Here is a 23,881-nt window from a genome sequence, read left to right on the forward strand (position 1 = left end):
GAATTGTGTCTAATTTCCACCAGAAAGCACATTTCAGTTTCCAAACAAGACTACCCATCCAATACATGAAGGAGCAAAGTTCAAGAAAGCACTGAAGATAATAAAGCCAAGCCCTCAGGATGGGCAGCGGCTTTGCAAGTTCAGACTGGACACCAGAAAAAAATCACCATGAGAGTAGCCCAGCACCTGAGCAGGTTATCAGAGGAGTGGTAGCAGAGTACTGCATCCCTGCAGAGTTTACACGCTTGTTACACGAAGCTGCAGCTGACTCCAACTAGTGTTGGAAATAGTCCTGCCTGAGTGGGAGGCTGAACTAGGATGACCTCCAGACGTCCCCACTAGGATACATCTGCAGTTTTCTGAACTGCAACTCTACTTCAAACTTCTTGCAAACAGTAGCATCTCTGACATAAAAAGCAGGAAAACTGACTGAAAGCTCTCAAATACAAAGCTTTCAGGAAAGGGGGGTTACACACACTGGTTGAAGACGCAGGATTTTCGTTATTAAAGAAGGATAAGCAAACAATACCTCACATGGAGAAAAGAATCTAACTGAGGGTTGGGGCCTTAGGTATTACAAGAAAAAAATGGTAATTCAAATGATTTGAAGAATGAACTGTTCTGATGCCCAAAAGCAGATCAGGCACAGCTACTAAATACACAATGTAAGTCACTTCATGCCGTTATCAAGAGAGCAATCAACTTTTGCTTTGTGTTACACAATCTCTTCTAGTTTTGGCAGCCAGAAGTTCTAAATCCATCTTTTACAAAAAAAAAAAAAGCTTAAGCAATAAGAGTAAAGCCTTGATAATGTGTTATAAAATGTTTATCAAAACCTTTACGTGTGTCTGAAAAACAGCTTTCTTTGTTGTTCTGACGCCTCCAGCAGCCAAGGACTCTTCTCAACCTCACTAAACCAATCTGGTGGCACTCAGCGCTCCCACATTGCCTGGAAGAGCAGAGATGCTCTGATTCCGAGCACACTGTTCCTTACCAAGCGCTCCTGTCCCTGATGCCCACTGTGACCCTCCCATCAGGTCCCCACGTCTGTGCACATCTGGACCTAGTCAGCAGCAATCTCAGCTTGCTTTCTAACTGCGGGGAGGCACCCGGACATCAACCTTAACAACATATAAACAGAACACAAACACAGGAAGCTGGGAGAACACACGCTTCATTCTTTAATTTCTTTATTTATTATTTAACCCATACGCTTTAGCTACAAACTCTTAAAGTTAATTCTGAGCCAAGTCCTAAAGAAATCTGAACAGCAGTGAATTTATAATGGCTTCTGATCTGTTCCAGCAAGCAAGAAAACAAGACAGCTCCCCGAAAGCTGACTGAGAACTGATGGCAGTCTCCACAAGTCTCTCAGTCATTTCTTGTACTTGCAGTACTCCAGGCCTTTGCTCCAAAGGCACTATCAGCTATTTTCAACGCTCCTGTAGAGCTAAATGTTCATTTCAGGGATGTAACAAAGTGGGCAAAACAACAGCCTGAGGAAAAGAAAGGAATTCCTGCTTCTTCAACTTGAGCTTCTGCAGAATTCACAGGACTTGAAAAGGACAGTTGCCAAGTCCAAACTATCCAAACTAGAGTTGTTCTGAATGCAGACATAAAACTGGGAAACTGATAAATTCTAAATCCCTACAAGCATTCCGATTCAATGCAAGCAAGCACCATCTCCAAACAAAACCACATTCAAACCAGAGCAGCTCTGAGCTTACTGCATCGCTACGCTACTACTTGTGATGGCTCAAGGAAGCAAGCAGCTAAGTAGGACTACGAGAAGTCAAATTTATTTACAGCTGCCTTGGATGAAGTGCTTGCAGAACAGTGATTTATTATGGGATAGATCAACCTGGAAGGTCTGGTATGTACTCAATTCTGTTTCTTTACAACTTACGTAGGGTGGGACACCCAAATCAAGACTGCAATGCTCCGTCTTACCACCGCTTGGAGTTTCTACAGCAGTTGTGCTCCCATTTTAAACAGGGTATTTTTCAGCCAGCAACAATGCTCCTGGAATGCCAGCAGCAAGCACGAACCTCCTGCTCTGCTATGGATAAGAGTCAGGAATACATTTTCCTGACTTTGCCTGAGGTCCAGACACTCCAGGCTCTCATTTGCACTGACTTTCCTCCAAATGCAGGCTCCATAGGAACATAAGATTTAGTGTTTTTTTTCCTCTTCTATTTCCTACACCCAGCGTAAGTGTGATCAAAGCGTAACAGTGATCAGCTGCAGAACAATAACAATAACCTGGCCAGAAGGCTGGAAAAAGCTTTTTGGATGCCTGGTTTGGGGCGTATTACCAACCCATATTTTAAAAGGATAAAACACAAAAGCAAAGAAATCAAGTACAAACTGAAGCTCCACATTGTGTGTGCAAAATCCCAGATGGGACACCAAGAAAAATCCTAATCGGGCCCATTCCATGCTCCCAACGTTTAAACATTGCTAAGATTTCCAAAGATCTGTCAGTCACTTATGCTAACATTAGACCCCAATGAGCCTAAAAAAGATTCTACATTATCCTAATCCACCAAAACCAGCTTCGTTTTACCTTTTTCTACACCTTCCTTCTCTTATCTCTCAGGAAAAACAAAGGCTTTGTGGTCCAGAAACTCTACAACAGCACTCCAACTTCCAATTTAAGTTTCCTGCCTGGATGGACACTTCACTTCATACTCAATACTACAGTGCACAAACACGGTTTGACAAGCATTCCTAGAGAAATGAAAACAGAACTTGCACAGCATAAAGACTGAAGTGTTACTATACACAGCAGGGAATCAAATAGCTGAAAAAACAGAAGTTTGCTTGATCTCTTTTCATGCTAACTTTTGTAGGCCATGTCATGTAATAGCAATGTTCTTCTAATAGAAAAAGATGAAGTGGCTGTCAGTTATATTTTGAGTAGATAAAGCTACCATACAACCTCATCTCTAGGAACATCCGTGTAATAGGAAGGAGAAGTTAAAAGAAGGTAATTGTTAAATCACCTGTTAGAACAAATCCTTAAGATGGGCTAGACAAAATGACTGACAGGTCTGCAACATCATTTGTATGGTTGCAGTGTTCACAGTGCTGTTACAGGGCAGCACACCTCCACATGCAGCTTCTAGATTCTGCGTCACCCCGCACAAACTTTTTTTAAGCCTTCTACACATGCAACGAAGGGTAATATTTGTCACACAGACCTTTCCCTTCAGAGAATCAGGCCATTCCACTCAAGCAGCAGACCATCTTGATGTAGCACACTCGCATTTTTATTTTTCAAAGAAGGAGATCGGAGCCAGAGCTGAACATGTTCACGGCCAGACTGTTACAGCTATGTGAACTACAAACAGCCCTTCTTGAACACTGGGTGCTGCTGGCCCTTGGCACAGCCCAAATGAAGAAACAGCCTGTTCCAGACCCAAAACAAAGCAATTACTGTACACTCTCCAAAATGCATTCATTACTTCAACAAAGTGTAACTTGCTTTGCTGGTGTCAAGCGATGCACAACATATGTGAAGTGAGGCTGGGCTCCACAGCGCCTGCACATGTCTGGCCACACAGTCACTGTCAGATGCAGACTGACTTCCTATTCAGCCTGAGGCCACGTGGGAGGGGTCCCAGGATTGCCCTGAACACTTGAAAAAAATGGTTAAAATAATCCTAAGCAATGTTGCCTTTACGATGACTACAGCATATCAGATTCTTAAGCAAAAGAGTTGGGAATTACCAAATTAGTCACCCAATTAAAAGGTAAGGTTATAAATACACATTTATTACAGTTAAGCATATTTAAATACAAAGTCAGCATCAGAAGCCAACGCTCGGCCTGTACAAAGCATCGCACGAGTTTGGATTACCTCATTGACAGCGCTGTTTTAGAAACATGACTGCTGAGGAGGCTTTTCCTCCCATACTTCCTGTTCCTAACCTCTCGTGTCTCTTTGCCAGAACAAGTAGCTCCAAAATTTACCTTTCAGAGGACAGCAGATAAATATCTTCTACTACATCACAGCGGAACCACAGTACTCCTTAGCTAAGCATCAGAATCCAAGCACTCCATAATGTAAATAATTTAAACCCAGAAGATTTATTGAGAGATAAATCCATAGGATCATCACTTTCTGTCTGTCCACATGTAGTCAGAATATGAGAAAGAAAACGGAAGCAAGTACATCTTCAATTAAAACCACAATGATTTTTGATCTGTCGGAGAAAGTTCACATTCTCTCCTGACAGCAGCATTTTCTTCCATCAAATTGGAGCAGAAGCATATTATCCAACAACCTTAACCGCAAAAGACAGATTTGACTTTTTCCCCTATAGGCAACTCATTAGAAAAAGGTCTTTGACTTCAGGAAAATCACATGTCAAACCCAACGCAATGAAGGTTTCTCTGTCAGACCAGAAAGTATATACACAAGAGGACAGCCAATTGCTTTTATTTTTACTTCTTGCCAGTAAAAATAAAAACCACCAAAGACCAAAATAAAGACTTGCAGGAAAAGATTCCAGAGCTCCATTTCATTTCCAAGCAGTTTAAGGAAAGGAAGGGAAGATGTAGAGCTTAGTTTTACACTTAGTTTACCTGGCTCTTTGTGGCAAGCATTAACAAAGCTATTAATACTAAAGCTGTAATATCAGCTGTCAAACATCTGCAAAATTTTCTTTTTAAAAAGCACGGGTGTTTAGTTCTATATTCTACCTTTATTTACAAATTGCATTATGATAGGGCATATTTAAGTCATCTCATATCCACCACATTCTATTTTCTGGAATTTATATTCACAGACAAGAGATGTATGCCCAACTCTACAGACAAAAAGCGAATACAGATCCAGGCTGAATTCTCTCCCTTCAAACACACGAAAAAATTCTGCACTGGCAATACACAAGCTTTTTAGATCACCTGAGGGAAAGCAACTCCATATGGAGAAGACTGTACAAGTAGTCATTCTGCCCACCCCTGCACAGCTAAATGAGTACCTGCAGACTAGGTTACCAGTGGAGAGGCTTTGCCATCCAGCCCTTTGATGCAGGCATTCAGTGTGTGAAGATGAGGGTAGCTCACGTTTCTGAATTAACTTTCTTAGTGACAGCGTTAGCTGCCATTTAAAGTAATGCCACTGTACATACACATCTGCATAACTAATTTAATCCTCATGCTATAGATCCAGAAAAATTCCAATCAGATCACAAAACATAAGTATTGGACTAAAACTTGAGATTTCTTTCATTTAATTCATTGCTGTACCTATGGCAAGTCCAGTACCTCACTACCAGGGATGACTGAGGTTGGTCCGTGAAAACCTCTGAGCTCCACCAGCTGCTGGAGGCAGCCTACCGCCTCACCTGTTCCTTGGAAATCTCTGGGATCTGAGGATCACTTTCCACTGGACATCAAGTTTTCCAATCACTACTTTTGCATTAACAAGGCAAAACAGATGTTTTGCAGTGTTAGCAGTGTTACTTTAACAAAGTAACACAACAACGCAATGGGCATAAACCATGCCTTGCGCACAGACATTTCTCTGAAACCACAGCGATTATAAGATCATCCAAGACTTGACCAGATATTGTTAGCTTTCCCATTCAGCAAGTGAACAGTTACTTTTCTTCAAAATCAAAGTTGCATTCCATTTATGTCAGTAAGACTCAATTATTTCACTGTTTGGAGAATGCAAATATGGAAGTGCCGTGAGCAAAGCAGTTTATTAAAAAATGTAAATGAACAGACTCCAAAGGTTTTCATGGCGTTTGCTCAGCTCTAACCTTTACCAGCATCACACAAGTGAAGAAGCAATATAACTTCATGCTGGAATACCATTATGATTTAAAATACCAAACCCTTATGAACTAGAAATAACTCTGAATGTCAGAGAATCCTGATTGTGACTGACCAGTGAAGTGATAAGTTAGATACTTGAAAATAAAATAATTCAAGAGCGAAAACACCTGCTGAGATTGAAAAGTTGTTTTAAAACAATTTTACCATTTCTGCCCTCTCTCAGCTTTACCACAGAAGTTGTCAGGCACGTCCAGCATATACTCCTAGCCCACTTAAATTCTGAGAGTGGAAACTAGCTGCTGCCACAGAGGAATACGGATTGGAATTTCCCATGCACATACCCAACAAAACAAGTAATTACTGACCATTTTACACAATATGGGGTTGAATACTTTGGATGTGAGAATATACTGAATAAGGGATTGAGTATATACTTGAAAGAATGACTCACCACAGGCTTCGTGACCCAACACAAAGGCATCTACTCTGACCTCAAGAGCAACAACGACAGCATGGAACTGGATATTTTAAACGCACTGATATGGGTACAGGGACAAAGGTTAGAGGAAATGAAGTGTGGGAAGAGTGATTCTCACACAAAACAGACAACTGATTCTGCTTGTTTTCAGACAGGACTCATCTTTAGAGAAAAATGACCTATCAGCTTCCTTTTGCTCTCATTTTTCTTATTCTTGTCATTGCATTCCATTATTCCAACATATAAGGAATGAGGCTGAGCAAACAAAAACCTGTAATATTTAAAATAAATCAAATTTTAAATAGCCTTAGATGTGCAAAGCAGATATATTTTCACACTCTTATCTGCTATTTCTTTCCCTTTAAAAGATTAACCAAATGGATACTAGCAAATCCTAGTAGGAAGAATAGTGAATATCTGGGATATTAAAGATATTATCTGGGTTCTTAAAGCTCTCCAGTAATGGATAAACATGCATCAGAAATGGAAGTTCGGGTATAGACTGCATTAAATGCACCAAAATCTCTTCAGCCAAGGCTCTTCTAACAGAGACAATTTGGGATGGTTTCCCACACATTAGTATCATAGGATTCAAATTGCACAGATTTCAGAAACAGGCTAGGATGGAAAAAGGACTAAGGACAAGCACAGAACAGACATGAGATTCAAGCAGCTATCAAGAGAACAGCAGACAACACTTACAGAACCTTGTCTGGTTTCAGGAGAGTAGAAGGATGCTTCAATTTTCAATACTTTATTGGATCCCCAAGCCATTTCCAATTGCGGCCTGGACAAATTGCTCTGACAACAGTTGCTAACACTGTCTCACTGTCTTACATGTCTTACTGATGCTGCAATCTTTTCTTTGTGCCCATCATTTTCTATCACATGCAGGAAGACAAAACAAGCCAGGGGAAAGTAGTGACTAAGAACATGGCATCACCACCCAGAGCCTGAAGCCAAAGAGTAAACAAGAACCTGAGACAAATGTAAGACCTGTAAGTTTAAACTGCTCTTTCAACTTTCCTCTTCCACTGCTGCTTTTCAGGTGCTAGAAACAAGGAACTGCAGGCACAAAACATGCACAAGCTCTGAAAAAGTAGAGTTGATCTACATACACAACAGATCTAGTCCTAAAAGAGAAGAGTGATCTTTTCAAACAGGCTGAAGACTGAGCAGACAAGAGGGTGGAGCTCTCATATATCACAGCCAAAGTCTCAAGCACTTGTGCTTGAAAAGATTTCTAATACATGTTTAGTTATAAACGTTCTGAAAGATATTTGGCATTCAACTTCGAGTATTTACTGTATTTAACAAACAGCAAAGATTTATACTGCTTTTACATTTCCTTTTGATGATTTCATTTCTATATATGTTTAAGTAAATATAGTTCCTCTGAGTTAAAACAAATGCTAGCCAAATATCCCTATATATGGCTAAAGAGGAACAGCTGGTTTAGAGGTCACATAGGAAATCTGTAAGAGCTAAGAACACAACCAAATTTCAAAAGCAGTCTAAGATGCTACTAACCTTAACCCTTTTATTGATGAAATCTCCAAAGATGCTTAATATATCACCTTCCTATACTGTTAGTCCTAACTCAGTTTCAGAGAGAGTCAGCTGTGATGGTGTGACTGGAAGACACATTGTGCAGTTCTTACTGCAAGGAAAAATGAGAACTGAAGCCTACTGAGAAGATCCTTGACAAAAGGTCAATAACACTCCGGTTTATACAACATTAAAGAGTGGGAAAATGGAAAAATATTTGTATTTTCACAAGGGATATAACATATGATGTCACCTCAGTATAACCTAATAAACAAGTTCTTTGCCTTGATTAGAAACTGAGACAAGGCAAACTGGTGAAAAACAAGAGATTGGGCAATACTCTGTCTTTTTGGATTTGTGAAACCTAAGTATTTTCCAACACAAGTGCAGGCACAGTACAACAATTTCAGGAAACTTATTTCTCTTGGTTACCTTTTGCAGCCTGATAGAAGTACATACAAAGATTACCTGAAGATCCATTATCACATTTAATCCTAAGCATTAGCTCAGAGGCTTTTCAGTTAGAGAGCTGTCTTTCTAGTCACTCCCCTTTTCATTTAAAAGGAGCTACTCTCAAAAAGCTTTCATAGCTGTATTTTGCTCCTCCCTACATCTCCCAAACAAAGAAGAAAAAAAAGCATGACATTGCATTTTAAACTCTACTTTTTTAAAGCAGAAAACATTAAATTTCTATGAAAACTAACAATTACATTTGAGCTTAGACTTCCTGGGATTAAACAATTGTCGCTGTAATGGAAATTTGGCTGCCCTGGTCTCTAGCAGTTCCCCAGAGCAGCTAATTCCCACCCTGAAACTGCTTCCTGACCTCTAGAAAGGGTTGTCTATGTATAGCTAGAGAAAAAATATGCTTACACATTCCAGTGATCCATGGTAAGCTTGCTAAGAAGAATCCTGCAGGTTTAGTCCACAACTATACCAAGTAATCAAATTAGGGAAGGCTTTCCAAAATGTCTGCCTGTAAATTTTTTTTTTGATAGTTGAAATGTTTCATTTACAGCTAATGGTTAATTAGCAAGAAGCAGCAGCTCTCATCTACTATCCACTGACATTTTCTCCTGTTCAAGTATCCATGTTTCAATCACTATTGACTTGTCTGTGGTCCCATTTAAAATGCTTCTCAGTAACAGTTAGTAACTTCACCTGATCATCGCTTATTTTATAAATAAATGTATACCTCCTTATCCTAGAAAAAAATTCTAAAGATTCCAACCAGTTTTGCCAACTAAGATCCCCCCCAGTAAAGCATTAATGTGCACAGCATATGTCTACAATCACCAAATGACCAAATGCTAGGGGTTGGAAGTGACCTCTGACATCAAGTCCAACCCCCCTAGTTCATCCTCATTGTTTTTTTTTGTTTGGAAGGCTACAAACAGTTGGAGAAATAAGCTCTTTGTTCTCTGACAGATAGCAATTAATGTAAAACAGCATGTAAAAGCAGTTGAAAAAAATATCTTACAGTGGCCACAAGAATAAAGAGTATCAGGCAACACCTCCCCCAGTCCTGACAAAGCTTGAGGGACAGAAGAATGAAAAAATAATTCTTCTATTAACAGACTAGAGACAGAAAGCTTGCAAGTATGGAAAATTCTCATTTGATTCATCAATTAACAAGAAAAATCCACAGAGGGCATCTTCATAAGGATTCTAAGATCTTCTCTCCAATTACTGATTCTAGAGCTGGACTTTCAATATTACACTGCCCCTCTGAAGACTGCCTCGTGCTCTGTATTAAGCTCAGATTTATTCTCAGCTCTGAGTACAAGTAGTACTTAATTTAAACCATTCCAACAAATTGTGAAAAAACAATGGCGAACTGCCATTTCATAAAGGAGTTCCATGTTAGGCTGACTACACAGAATCCAACTTTCAGAGATTTTAAGTAGGTTTAAGTCAGGAGCAGTTTTAAGGATTTTTTTTTTCCTACAAATGAAAAACTCAGGGCTGCTGTGCTTGTCACTCCACTAATTAGCCCACCTGTTTAGTATGTTCTGTCCTTCAAATGGAGGACACAGCATAATGAAGTGCTCACAATTCTGCAACACTATGACACAGAGAAGTGAGGGACCAAGAACAAGATACTATAACACCATCAAGTTCTTCACTGCATATAAGCAGGAGATAAGTTTGCATTTCTAGCCTCACAAGAGGATTATCTGTATGACAATAGGAGCTTAAATCTGAAAAGAAGAGGCATCTCCACTGTACAAGGATTCGAAGATGCTTTCTGTGCCAAAGCCAGATAGGTTGTCACTGCATTCTAAGAAGCCAACAAGTTTCAAATCCATGCCATTTTATTCAAAGACATCAACATTCAGAAAGCAGAATGAATCAGGCTCTATTTGCAACTTCAAACTGACATTTAAAAAGCCATGGAACACAAACTAATATGATTCACAAGCTTTTTTCTGCCTTCCTTTTTCATGTACTCAGAGCTTAAGAAACATGACTTCTGCTTCCACACTTTGTGGAAGCGTTTAGTGTTAGTGGAGACTTACACAGTCCTAATAGTGACACAGAACAAAGTATATATTCTGTGGAACTGATGAAGCAGAAAGGGAATCTGGCCATATAAAATGGTGGTGTGAGTTGAAATCTGACTAACACAATTTTCAGTTATCATTTCTGAACCTCTGCGTATTTGGCAATAAATCAGATGTAGGGATAGGCTACAAGACTACTGAGCCAGAGCAGTAGCTTGCTGCTGCTGGGAACAGAAGGCCTTACTCCTTTCTCAGCTGGTTATGGCAATCTCTGGACTCCTGATAGAGCTTCTCCTACCCCACAGCTCTTCCCTTCAGGAGCACTGCAGGGAAGCAGGGAAGCTGTCTTCCCTTCTCAGTAACACAGCTGAAAGGACTCAGAAGGCTCAAACACCAGAGCTGTTAAAAAAAATAATAAAATGAATGCCTACAGAACCCCCCACTTCTACCAGTGGTGAAGAGTCCCATTAAGTTAAAGGAGGCACCCCCAGCCACCAAAGATTATTGCCGGCTGAACTCAATCTGTTAGCAGCTGGTTGTGTAGAGTTTCAGATCACATCAAGAGCAGCTGTTATCTGCCCACATGAAAATAAGCCAAGCACTAGAAGGAACAAACAACAGCTCTCCATTGCCAAAGGCTATAGTTCAGGGGTAGCCTGAGCCTCTTGAACTACTAGCTACTTCAAACACATCATCTTTGGACTGGCAGTTCTGTTTATTAGACAATTTATGTGCTAAGCAAACGGAATAGCTTTTACTTGATTTATCATATGAGTTTATGCCAGGTAAAATGGCTCAGCAAAGGATCTGACAGACACTGCTGGCACAAGGAAGAAGGGTGCAAATAGCACAGCCCAGAGTTAGTGACTTACATTTCTATAACTCTACAGCCTGAGATTTGGTTTCCCTCCCCCTAAAATTCATGTGGTATCAGGAACAAAGAACATTTGAAATGATTCCAGTAACCGAGGGCGCTAAAATAGTTAGAAGCGGGAGGAAACATCAGAAAAAAAAATGAGAATCATCTCATAAGCTGTCTTGACATTTTCAGTTTTCTTCTTTCCAATCGAAAGCTAAACATTTATTCTACTAATGAAAGATGATTCTTTCTCATGACTCTGGAAATAGAGAACTAATTCCACAAATTCTGATTCATTTTTTCTAACAAGGGATAGTTATTACCGTCGCTCTTCATATCTTATCTGAATTGCAGAAAACATACTTTATCTTAATTAAACTGAACAGAAGAGCAGTTGAAATGCATTTTGTCACCCTTCCACATATTGAAACCGTGAGGATTTAATCAAATATCAGTTATCTCAATTTCCTTCCATCAGCAGAAGGAGTCATGTGCAACACCAGCTAAAGCCCATTGCAGTAAATTCAGCCTGAGCCAGAAATCTGCTCCACAAGAAGATTCTGGTGTGGTTACCTGTGCCAGTAACAGACTAGATATCAGGACTGAAAAGAACCTGCTCTGTCATGTTTTTAGATAGCTACACTGCTAGCCAAGTGCACGCAAACATCTTCAGTCCTGTAGCTATTAGCTGATCTTGCACTGGCAAAGTTTAAATTTCAACAGAAACAGCAAGCATGTGATGTCACCTAGTGCTCCACTGCCTCCACAGAGTTCTCCAGATATTCTCCAGGTTATCTAGCACTGTTTTGAATCCCAAACCTCCAGATCCTGTTTGAGAGCCCCCCTTTATGGAGACTATCACAGACATTCAGAGCCAAGAAGCAAGAGCTAGTGCAGAACTTGCTCATTAAGAAATACTCCCTCTAAGAAGACTTAAGAACACTCAATAATGCCCATACAGTTCCGTACTTCCAGAGATTCCAAAGATACACTCAGTCACTCTAGAAATTCTACACAAGTTGTGATTAATGAGATATTCCAACAAGACGCCAGTCTATTTGATGCAGTGGTAGCTTTAAACGGAACCTCTTTCTAGATTAAGTCTTAAATCCTGATTTTTTACCCTTTAAGTATCAGAAGATGTCTAGGTCAATGCCCTCAATTTGTGAAAATAAACACAAGGAGGAAGATGCATATTCTTAAAGAAAAGTAAGCTGTGGAGAAGTGGAAGAGGAACATTCTACCAAAGAAAAAGGTCTGGAATATCATTAAAAAAATGAAACATGCTTAGTACACAAACTTTCTCCTCCTACCTTGGTGCACATTTGTTCTGTGCTGGGAACACTTCTCCCCTCCCCATCTTCTTGGCAGAACTGCAATGTTAGTAAACTCCACATTTAGAAGTGTGAGCAAAAATTCACAGTTTACTGTTTCTGATACTTTTCTTGATGCTGATCTGTTTTCTCTGTTGTAAACTTCCATACTACTACCAGAAATTGCTTTGTCACAGCTCTCTCCACTGCTCTTCCAACTAGAGACTGACACTTTCCTTTCTGTATCATGCCAGGCCCCACATATTTTGAACCCTAGCACAGGATGCTAGATTCCACTACATCAGAAACTCAGCCTTTGACCAACAAGTAATTATGGCCTCAGAGTCACAAGCCTGAGATTATTACTTAGCCTATTCTTACACTAATGGAAAAAACAGTTTATTCTTCCAAAAAAGGTTCACTTGAATTACTGATGGCGTGTCAATGACCTGCTTTCAGCAAACAGTACTCCAAGCTTAAAAATCATCATGTCATCTTGCATCCAAGGCTTTGAAAGCACAGACAAAAAAAATGAAAAGAATAAATGTTACTTAAATGTTACCTAAACAACAAACAAAAATTCACAAGACCACTAGCTAATCTCACATGAAATATCTGCATTAAGAGGTATGACAGAACAAACTGCTAAGTGAACTCTACATTACTAACAAAACTTTTAGTTGCTACTTGCACTGTACAGATACCAACTAGCCTTAGATGCTTTCAATAAATGGTTAGGAAAACAGAAACAGTCATTTTGGAAAATAATTGTTCTTAGTAAATTCACACCTAGTAAACATTTAATGCCAAAGTGTTTTTATCTACCTCTATTCATTTCTTGAAAAGAAATCAAGTTCAACAGTTCCCATAAACACATGAAATACTCCTCCCTCTTCCTTGGGAAACTCATGGAAGTAAAAACAGAAATCTTAAAGGAATGCAGAAAAAAATAGTTTGGGAAACTCTCCAAAGCCAATCAAGTTACAGATATAAAGGGCTTTTTATTGAGGTACATGAACTAGCAAAAAAAAAAAAAAGCTCCCCTTACTTAGTCTCCTCAAACCAGTACAGCTGTGTTCCCCTGAGTTACCCTTCTAACAGAGGATGAGCAGAAGTGTCCCCTTTGTTAGAAGTGCAGCCTCTCCACCTGTGCTATCAGTTTCTCATAGCACACACCCCCAAGACTCCGAAAATCAGTACAGTCTGTGCACACTTCAGTAACAGCAAGTGGGGGTAATTAAGTTTATCAACCACTGCCTGCAGAGGTCAGGAGGTACAGCAAGAATTCAAACACCTGTATCCACCTGTTTTAATGAAACATGCTCCACATTTGTCTGCAACCTTTAGCCAAGTCAGTGGCAAGCCTGAAAACTAAATCATCCAAATCAAGGCCCTAAAGCAGCCCTGCTTAATCAAAGAAGCATTTCAAAGGGAAGGCTGAACTTACTTTGGCAGAGGAGCTACCTGGCTATTTGGGCACACCATGATACCAAGTTAAATACATCTTTCTTTAAATACATTGTGAACAGGTAAACTAACAAAGAAAGCTTACAAAGTTAACTTGAACATAATAACTTACAACTGGCTCAACTCCTATGCTCTAGTACTAAGAATGAGGTTGTGATATGGATACAGAGCAACAACTCGTCTTACAGTTACTGCTTTCATTCAGTAGTCACGCGTCTTCTACGTTCTCCAAGTTCTCAGTTCGCTGAGCAGCTCCTTGCCATCAGACACAGGTGGCCTTGCCAAAGGAAGATGTCCTGTGAGAACAGAAGGTAGAAGACAGTAAGAAACTCTGTTCTCAGTTTATTCATTACAAAGGACAAGACTTTGTTAGTCACCTAACGGTAAGATACACATAGAAGAATCGAACCCTATTCTCAGGTGCTAAAGAAGCATTCCTGTAGAAACAGGATTCTCTTCTACCTCTTGTCAGCCATAAGAGGGCCACCTGTGAGGTTATTCTCTATGCATCTCACTGCAAGAAACCAAAAAAAAAATTCCACTCAGAGCAGTGGAGTTAAATCTCACACGCTTGTTTTCCTATTTTGAAATTTGCTAGTACTCCTTACAGAATTTAGCTTAAGAAATTTAATCTGAATACACTGCTTTAGCCAGCTTTTCCAAATCTAGATCTCCTTAGAATCCACAGCATTGACTGCTTTGGGACATTCCAGGCTTCTAAGGACAAAAAACACCCACGCACTTTTTTGACCTCCCTGGACTCTAAAATTACAGTACTTGCCAGCACCTACGGCCAGAATGGTTCTAAAAATAATGGGTATTTTTAGAAAAACCTTTTTTCCCCATTTAAAATAGTTTAATCGTATTTATTAAGTGGTGTTTGTTTTGTCTTTATCTCATCCTTTCTTCATTTGCGTTTGTGTAAATGCGTTATAATATGCTTATCAGTACAATAATACAGTTATACACATAAAAACAGGGGAAAAAACATATTGGGGGGGGGGAGGCTGCTCAACTTCTGGGGGTTTTATTTACATGGACCCAAGGCAGCGGGGACACCACTGCTCCAGCAGGCAAAGCCTCCCTTGCTGGGCCTCCGCCACCCAGCTCTCCCCACAGCCTCTCTGAGGTTCCCCCCTCCTGCCTTCCCCCCAGGCCCCCTGCCCTCAGTGCGGGCATTTCAGAGGGCTTCGCTGAGCGCTGCCTCCCAAAGCACGTGGCTGCGGCTGCAAGGGGAGGGATTTTTCGGTTGTTTGTTTTTTATTCTCCACCCCCAGCTCTCCCGAGGGCCGCTCCGGCGCAGCCCCCAGCCGGCCCCACACACACACGGGCAGCCCGGGGACGAGGCCCGCCGGGGGAGGCCGGTCCCGGGGCTGCCCGTGCCGCTGCTGCCCAGCTGAGCCCCTCCGGTGGTGGGCAGGGCGAGGAGGAGGAGGAGGAGAGGAAGGCCGCTGCCCTCCCTACTGACCTGCCGGCGGCAGCGCCCCGGGCCGGCCGCGCCGCGAGCCCTCAGCCCCCTCGGCCGCCGCCAGCTCCCTCACAGGACCGCATCACCGCGGCCCGAGCCCGCTCGGATCCCTCCGCACCTCACCTCAGAGCGGCCCATCCCCCAAAGCCACCCCTAAAAGAGCCGCAGCCGGCCCGGGAGCGCTCCCGCTACCCGCACCTCGTCCTCCCTCCGCGGCCCTTCCCTTCGCCGCCAGCTCGGAGCCGAACCTCCCGCACCGCGCCGGGACTACTTTTCCCACACAGGCGGAAGCACACAGCTTCTCTGCGCGCGCATCCTGGACGTGCGATTTTAAAGGCTCGTGCGGCGCGCCGAGCGCGGGGCACGCTGGGACTTGTAGTCCTCCCCGGGGGCCTCCGCCGGCGGGCCGGGGGTACCTCGCGGCGGCGCCCCGCCCCCTCGCCCCTCCGCAGCCAATCGGCCACCGCCCTGTGCGGAGAGGCCCCGCCCCCCCGGGCCGCGGTGGGCGGGGCCGTGCCGCGGCCGGCGGCGGCCGGAGTCGGGTGGTGCGCGCGGGCGCGGCGGCTGCAGCCCCGTCCCGGAGCCGGATCCTCGCCGGGGCCCGGCGGCCGCCGGCCCTCACGGAGCTCCCTCGCCTCCTCCTCCTCCTCCTCCTCCTCCCCCGCTCGCCGCCCCCGGGAGGCGCCGCAGGGCTGGGGGGGCCGCCGCCAGGTGAGGGACGGGCCGGGCTGTGCAGGGCGGCGGGGGGCGGGACGGGACGGGGGGCACCGGGAGGGGGCCGCGAGGGGTCCCGGCGGGTTGTGAAGGGGCCGGGGGGGGGCTCTGAGGGGTCCCCCGGTGCCCGCCCCGCCCGCAGGCTCCGTGCCCCGGTTCCCCGGCGGCACCCCCGGAGCCCCGCAGGGAGCCCCTGAGGGCTCAGCCCGGGGCCGGGGCTCCCCTGGGCTCCGCCGCCCTCCCCCGGGAGCTGCCGCGGGCTCCAGGTGAGCGCTGCCCCCCCCGGGGCTCGGTGCGGAGCCGCCCGGCGCCGTGCTGCTGACAGCCCGCCGGGCTGCGGGGCCGGGGGAGGCCGCGCTGAGCCCCCCCGGCTGCTCCCCGGGGGGAACGGGGGGGCTCAGGGCACGGCCCGGTGCTGGGGGGGGCTCCCCGCACAGCCCCCGGGGCTTTGTTTGTTCCTCCCGGGTGGCTTCGTGCGGGACCCGAGGTGTGTGCTGAAACTTGGGTAAAGTGAGCGGCTGGACAATTGCCTTTGTTACGGATTAAACGCGTTTAATTCTGTCGGGCTCCTGCTTGACTTCCAGCCTCGCTCGGGCGCTTTGCTCCCAGCAGCTCTGCAGCGCAGGAAATAGTTGTGGATGTTTCATTTGGTCACTTTGACTAGTTAGAGCTCTTAATCTAATTCCATTCTGGCTTAAAAGGTTTTGCCTGTAAAGTAGCCGAGATGATTTATCCAGATGAAGCATCTTTCTGGCACAGCTGCTGCTGTGCTGCGTTTTCAGGAGAGCCTCGTTTGTCCCCTAAGCTGTAGCAGGACGCGAGAAACGAATTGCCCAGCTTTCCATGAGGAACTTTCCATGATTAAGCTTACACATTCTTCTCCTGATGTATTTACCTTATTGTTCGCCTATCTCCCGTAGATAACGCAATTCACAGACTTCCTAAATGACTTTCTTGGGTTGTTCTGTTTGTTCCTCCGCACCTGAGTGGCGGTGGCGGTGGCGGTGCGGTTCCTGGGGAGCCAGCAAAGAGCCAGCATCGCCTTCCTGCCCGGCCCTGCTGCCAGCAGGCGCTTCCACCCAGCTGCACGCTCCTGCAAGTGAGCAATTGATAGCGGAGGGAGCTGCACTCCTGGGCACGAGGTTTGGCTTTCATTGTTTCAGAAACACGCAGCAGCCATGCAAATGAATGCATTGATTTCAAAAGAACAGCATTCCCTATTTATTGGCAAAGCTTAAGGTTGCTTCAAAGAAAGGAAGAGCCAAGAGACAAAATGCCATTCCGGATTCTCAGCTAATTTGTGTTCCTGTCTTTGCAGCTCTTTAAAAAGTCTATTTATAAACATATTTACTGAAATACTTATTCTTTTGTTTATGTTTGCAAAAAAATGTGTGCGTGTATATATGTGTATATATATCTATATATCTATATATATATGTATAGATATATGTATATATGTATGTTGGAATTGATTGCTTAAAGACAAACAAGAGGGGCAGTGCTGTTCGGCCAAACAGCTCCTAAGTGGTTTCTTGCCTAATGAGGGTAGTCAAATACTAAGATAACTATTGTAAATTAGTGTTTAGGGTCACAGACATGGGTAATTGCTGTTAAGCTTCTGTACTGTGCTAGGAAAAATATGTCTGTGAAAAGATTGCTATCAAGTTAACAAGTTGAGACATGCTTTCTTTTCCCTGCCTTGTTAGTGGATTAACACTCCTGGGTCTCTCCTTTCCTTTTCCTTTTTCCTATGTAGTCTCCGCTGTGAGATTTCCCTTTTCCCTAGAGCTGCCTGTCATCCCAGTTAAGAATTAGACCCTCCCATCCCCACGAGTTGCTTGTTTGCTTTTCCCTTTTCTCAGAAGGGATCCCCGGTTTCGCTCCTCGTTGTCGTTGCCTTTCCTGTTCTCACTGCTCTCTGACACGACCAGCTTTCAGGTGGTGTTAGCTCCGTAGTCTTTTTTTCTGTGGATGCCTGTTAAACCCTCTTTTCCCCAGCTCTTGATGGCCAGAGAGGTCTAACCTGGGGTTTTCCACGTATGGATCCGAGACGAGGGCCTTCTCCTGCCAGCTTCCCCGTTGTTCCCACTTGCTGCGCTGCTGCAGCTCCTGAAGAATCCTGCTGAGCTGCTCCCTCCCGTGCAGTCGGTGTGTCAGAGCTGACAGTCGGGTAGGGGCAGAATAGCAAGATGCAGATGACGGGTACGGTGAGGAGATAGTGCTGCATTTGTGAGAAGCTCCGGGTGATTGAACATTATACGGCCATGTGACATGAAGAGAGATGGTGACGAGAATGCTTGGCATGGGAAAGTGAAAATAAAACTTCGTTATCTTTCTGCTATCAATATATGACAACTCCAGATGTTTTTAACCTACTTGGGACACAAAAATGGGAAGCTGTAAGGCACGGTTTGGTTTATTAGTTGAAGCAAAGTTCGAAGAAATAATGTCAAGTTGTTTGCAGGCCACGAGTAGTGTTTCTTCGCTGTGAGCGGCAGCCAAAAATCACCAGAGTGGCAAAATCCACTGTACGTGTGCATGGAATAACACAGGAGGAAGAGATGCCCAGCCCCAGGTCACAGCCAAGGGAAAGAGGCTCCAGACTCTTGCTAGAAGGGGTTGGCAAAGCACGATGCCTCTGCCCGTGGTGGTGGTACCTGTGGCAGGGGGTACCGAGACCTCCTCTGCAGGGTTTTTTTAGTGTTCCCCCACACATGGCCACTGTTTAAGGGTACCCTGGCATTTACATTGACCTAAAGCTGAGGTTGTTGCATTGTTCCACATGTATCAACACAATAATGTAGAATGGCCACTGCAGTACGCTTTTGAATTTAAGGGGGGAAAAAATATAGGATGGAAACTGGGATTACACTTGGCTAGTTGGCTTTCACAATTTTAAAGCGGGGTGAAGTGGAAGAAGTAAACAGTATGCACTGAAAAAAATAGGAGAGCCTTAGTATTTCTGAAGTGTTAGTGACAAGGATAAATTACTTGTTTTTACTTGGTAACAGCTCTAATTAGCTGTCCAATATTTTAAGCTGCAGTTTCAATAAATCGTGGTTTAGTTTTGTACCCTGCATGTTTCCTTTTGGTTTTTCCAAACCATAAGCAGAAATTATCGACCGTGCGAGAAAATCTCAGTCTTCCTTTTGCCTGAGATAAGTGGCTGAGTCACTAAAGCAATTTCTTCCCCCATATCTCTTTAAGTGGACTGAGTTGATGTGAGATTGCCTGATTGTTGGGAAAAAAATGTGGATAGAGGCAAACTACGCAGCGGTTTAGCTTCGAGGTCACTTTCTTTAAATTGATTTTCTTATGGGTATTGCACGGGCTGTTACAGAAGTCGCTGCGCTAACTCTCTGCATTATAGAACAACTTTACCCCAACAGGTTCTGGGTTTGTCTGCTCAGATCAGGCCAAGAAGACCAGGATTGTGGAAACCCTCTGCAGCCTAGCTCACCATTTCTTTCTGCCCTGTAATCATGTATTGCTGAGCGCGATGAATGCAGAGTCAATGTAAAGCTGCACCACTCGGGGAAGTGTTTTGTAATCAGTCTTTAATTCATTTTTCTGCTTGAAAAATCTGTTTTGGTTTTTTTTTTGAGGGGGAAAACTCGTCCTGACTGGTTTCCCATTTTGAGTACTCGGGTGGCAGATTCCAGTGCAATGTGCAGAGAGAGGTAGAATTTTACCTGGATTGTTCCGAAAATCTCCGCCTCGTAGATCCACTCGTGCCTGTCATGTACGGGACTGGCCTTAACCGAGATGCTTTTGCGTGAATAAAGTAGCAATAACAAATGGTGTAATACAAAATGTTACCTGGACAAGACGTTTTTAAATCCTTCCCTTGGCAGGCTGTGCCCCATGTTGTACTTGAGAGTAGTATTTCAGTTAAAAAAAAAAAAACAAAAACAACAAAAAAAACCACCTTACATGCATTTAAACGTAATTGCTGAAAAATGCTCAACTGTGTTAATGCAGTCACTGTTGATTTCAGGAGACACTCTTAGCGAAGTTTTTGAAATCACAGTAAATAAATGGATAAAAATCGTGCCAGGCTAAACATTGTAGGCTTCTAGCGATACTTGTTTTAGTAACATCTTGTCTGAGATAACAGTTCAGCGTGGTGCTAAAGAGTAAGATCCTTACTTCGTGAAGCCAGTACTATTTTAGAAGTACTGTGACTAGCAAAAAATTTGCCAGATAAATGCAACCTCACTGGTGCTTAAGCAGATTTGGATTATTATGTTACTTGATAGAGGTTCTATAGGAGAGTATTTAGTGGTAAATTCACAGCTGAACTTTAGATGTTTTTATAAATCCATTAAATAAGTATCTGAATCTTAAAATGTTCCTTCTGGAATGGCTGCCTGTATTTCTACAGGCCTCTGTACAAAGCCCATCAAAAGGGGAAGATGATCCATAATACAAATGCTGTAAATACTGCATATGTATATTTATTTATATGCAGTCTTCCACCCCTAAGGCTCTTACTGTTAGAAAAGCCTTCGTACACATTTAAAAGACATTTAGTGTACGCTATAAACACGATCAAATTTAGACATCCTTCTAGATTGACTTTGTCTATATTGCCTCCTAATAGAGATATCTGTACAAATTGCAGATGCTCTTGCTGTTGTCTTAGACGCTAAGTAGCCTTTTTTATATTGCTGTATTGCTTCTTTATCTATTAATGTCCTCTCTATGTTGTTTTTTCTAATTGCAGTAAGAGAGAGAACAGTTTTAAAAAGGAAAAATGTAATTCTACCTCCCCACCTCCCATTGGCCAGTAAATTCAGAAATGATCATGTCTGAAGGTAATGGAAACACTTAAACATCTTACAGCTCTTGAGTTGAAAGTGTCCTTGTGCAGCTATTAGTCTTTTAGCCTTTTTTCTTCCCCCAGAGGCAAGTTCGTTCTTTTTTTCCACCTTGTATTAGTCCCTAATCATCTTCTGCAGAGTAACCTTTGAGCTTGTTTGGAACTCCATTAAAATCACTGATTCTCTCTGAGAAGGCTCAGAATTACATCAGTTTTGCTTTAATAAACTTTGAAGTTTAATGCAAATGCATACAAGCTCAGAGAGAATAAATATTAGTATAGGAGTTTTCCATGGAGGAATAAGCCCTATTGTGTAATTGGTTTTCCATTTGCCTTCCTAATTGTCTTTGCCTTCCTCTTCTGGATGGGGTATTTTGCTTAAAAACAGGTTGCACAATGTTCTTTGGTGTCAGACTTTGGGTTTGTAACTATATGGTTAAAGAGTATGACTTGTGGTGTTTGGAATGATCCTGGGAAAAGGCAGTTTATTTAATGACTTTTGTACTGTAAACTCTGGACGTTCTCAGCCCTTGGAAGCAGGGAGATGGCTCAGCTGAAGGGAAGGTGCAGAGAACGGGGGGACACGGAGCCTGTCATTTTGGCCAGTTACACGTGCTTTGGTGGTGCAGAGCAGTGCGGTTGGTTATAAGCAGGGGAGCAACTCGCTGAGCTTGGTGTTCAGTGCGCATCCAAGGCACGCGTGTTGACTATTTTAGAACATGACATCTGTAAAATCGTGTTTTCATGCTGTGATTGTTTTTTCTTCGCGATTTGAATGTCTAAAGGGATGCAATATCAGATTATCTGCAAGAAAGTCTCAGACTTACTGGGATGCTAATGAAGCTCTCAATAATGCGTCTTTAGATCGTAACAACTTTTTAAAACATCAGGGCAGGCCTTCTGAAAATCAGGCAGGCTCGTGTTTAAAGGTCACTATCTCGGGCTTGAAAAGATTGCCTGGGAAGTGCGGAAAGCAGAGGCATGTTAGGACAAAGCTTGCTGAAGCCTGGCATGCTCCAGTGCCTGTGAATTTTGCCTAGTAAGAATTTCTTGTGCAGCAAGGGCAGAATTCCTGTTAGAGAAAATGCCAGGCCAAGCAGAGTTTAAAGCATGTTTGATCTGCCCTGCAATCTGCATTGGTCTGTACTGCTGTACCGCAGATGTCATCTTGCTCCATGAACCTGTTGGCATGCAGCGTGCTGGCTCGTGGTTCCTCGCGAGCAAACCCACTTACCTTGGGCCAGTGGGAGCAAAGCTCCTCCAAAGGTGGCTCTTTGGGGGAGCTGCTCAGAAAGGGGCACATCAGAAGGCATGTTGCACTCCCCTATGTAAAGTACCTGTTTTTAGCAGGAGATAGAGAGATACTGTTAGTAACAGTTGCCATGAAAATCCTCCTGCGACAGCTTTGCAGATGCAAGGTGGAATTGCGGAGCGGTAAGACAGATTCCTCAGCGGTACTGGAGCTTTAGTCATGGTGAGTTCTCCCGTGTTCTGTATAATTATCTCTGTTTTTCTGCTTGTTGGAATGTGCAAAGTGATTATTTTGTTTGTTTGTGCAGTTGCTTTCACAGACAGCAGCTGAATCAGGTTCCTTTTCCGACTGGTATTAACACTCAGCATCAGTATGGTATTCAGTAAATACATTCATTAAGTGCAGCATTGCAAGTCATAGCACATTGCATAATATTGTGAATAGCAAGAAGTGCTGCATTAAAAGCAAATAACCCACTTCTCACCCTTTTTGTAATTTTTCTTTGTAGTGCACGATGGTGATAACATTGCAGGCTTTTTTCCTTCTCTGTCCTTTGCAGATTGACTTCATTGCTTATGGTTGTACATTATCTTTGTTTTTCAATGTAAATCAACAGAACAATGGAGATAGCAACCGACAGACCTTTTGAAGCCAAATTTGCAGGCTGAGAAGCAGTGTTGTATAGAAACATGTTGGAAAAGATAACCAGCATGGGTTATCAGACGGGGTTCTACTCAACCCCCTGCAGATGCGATTACGGAAAAGGCGGTGTAACAGCGTGGTCTGAAATGTTCCAGTGCAGCTGCCAGGGCACTTGATGGAAGGCACATGTATATGCTAAATTCATCTGTGAAATCACAGTAAGCAGGTGAAACACTAAAGCAACAGCATTTAAATGTAAGTGGGAATTAGATTTCTTAAGCTTTCAAACATTACTTAATTTGTTGCTATCTTTTTTTCTAGAGTTGACTTAATACACAGACAATTGCAGGTAATCATGATCTACATAAAAAGCTGACTTTGGATGCCTTCATATGAAAGTTGTAAACATCCAAGCAAAATGAAATCTGTAGAACACAGAAGAAAATGTGAATTTGTATAAAGAATAATGCCACCTCCAGCGGTGGGCAGTACTTAACTGGGGGGGGGGGGAGTGGTAATTTCAGTCGATAGTCCCTCTCATGTGTTATGTGGGTAATGCTTGAGATTGTGCTGCTTAGGGGACTTGCTGTACTTCTTTGTCTAATTATAAACACAAAGCAAAGGTGGAAAATACATTGGAAAAATGAGAAGCCAATACTGGTTCGTAGTTGCACTGGATGCAGACAGCTGAATTGTGGATGAAACAATTATTGAAAGGTTGAAATAATGAAAAATAAGGGCGGCCTCATAAGCAAGTATGTGCTGTGCTTTTCCAAAAAGTCACTGTTATGTTTTTAGTGAATATATTAGAGAGGAACATTTGTCACGACAGTCTCGCATCGAAGGAGGACTCTCGACAGCAGAACAATGTGGCTTCTTGGATTGTCTCTGCTGGTGCTTTTCGTGAGGGAGATGCTTATCCATTTAAACTTGCATTTCAAGTGATGCAGGAGCAGTTTTGATTACTGTTTAAAAACGTAATTTCTTTTGGTGAGCGTGAAGCAATAGTGGATTTGATGTAATT

The 23,881-nt window shown here is 43.1% G+C and overlaps 2 protein-coding genes across 6 annotated transcripts in view; one reads left to right on the forward strand and one right to left on the reverse strand.

The window, feature by feature from the left end:
- HMG20A (high mobility group 20A) overlaps positions 1–15,769 on the reverse strand; it is a 34,552-nt gene extending 18,783 nt beyond the window's left edge. The window contains exons 1-2 of one of the 3 annotated variants that reach the window (XM_068695855.1): positions 15,626–15,769; positions 14,146–14,255 (exon numbers count right to left, since the gene is read on the reverse strand). The gene's annotated coding sequence lies outside the window, so the exon portion shown is untranslated. Of the gene's footprint in view, positions 1–14,145; positions 14,256–15,427 lie in introns of all 3 variants that reach the window. The other 2 variants (XM_068695856.1, XM_068695854.1) reach the window with 2 other exon arrangements.
- A 156-nt stretch (positions 15,770–15,925) lies between these two features.
- Positions 15,926–23,881, forward strand: part of PEAK1 (pseudopodium enriched atypical kinase 1) — a 118,173-nt gene continuing 110,217 nt past the window's right edge. For 2 of the 3 annotated variants that reach the window (XM_068695849.1, XM_068695853.1), the window contains exon 1: positions 15,926–16,138. The gene's annotated coding sequence lies outside the window, so the exon portion shown is untranslated. Of the gene's footprint in view, positions 16,139–20,867; positions 20,959–23,881 lie in introns of all 3 variants that reach the window. The other variant, XM_068695850.1, reaches the window with a different exon arrangement.

The sequence above is a fragment of the Anas acuta genome, chromosome 12 (genome assembly GCF_963932015.1).
Source record: "Anas acuta chromosome 12, bAnaAcu1.1, whole genome shotgun sequence".
Classification (NCBI taxonomy): Eukaryota; Metazoa; Chordata; class Aves; order Anseriformes; family Anatidae; genus Anas; species Anas acuta.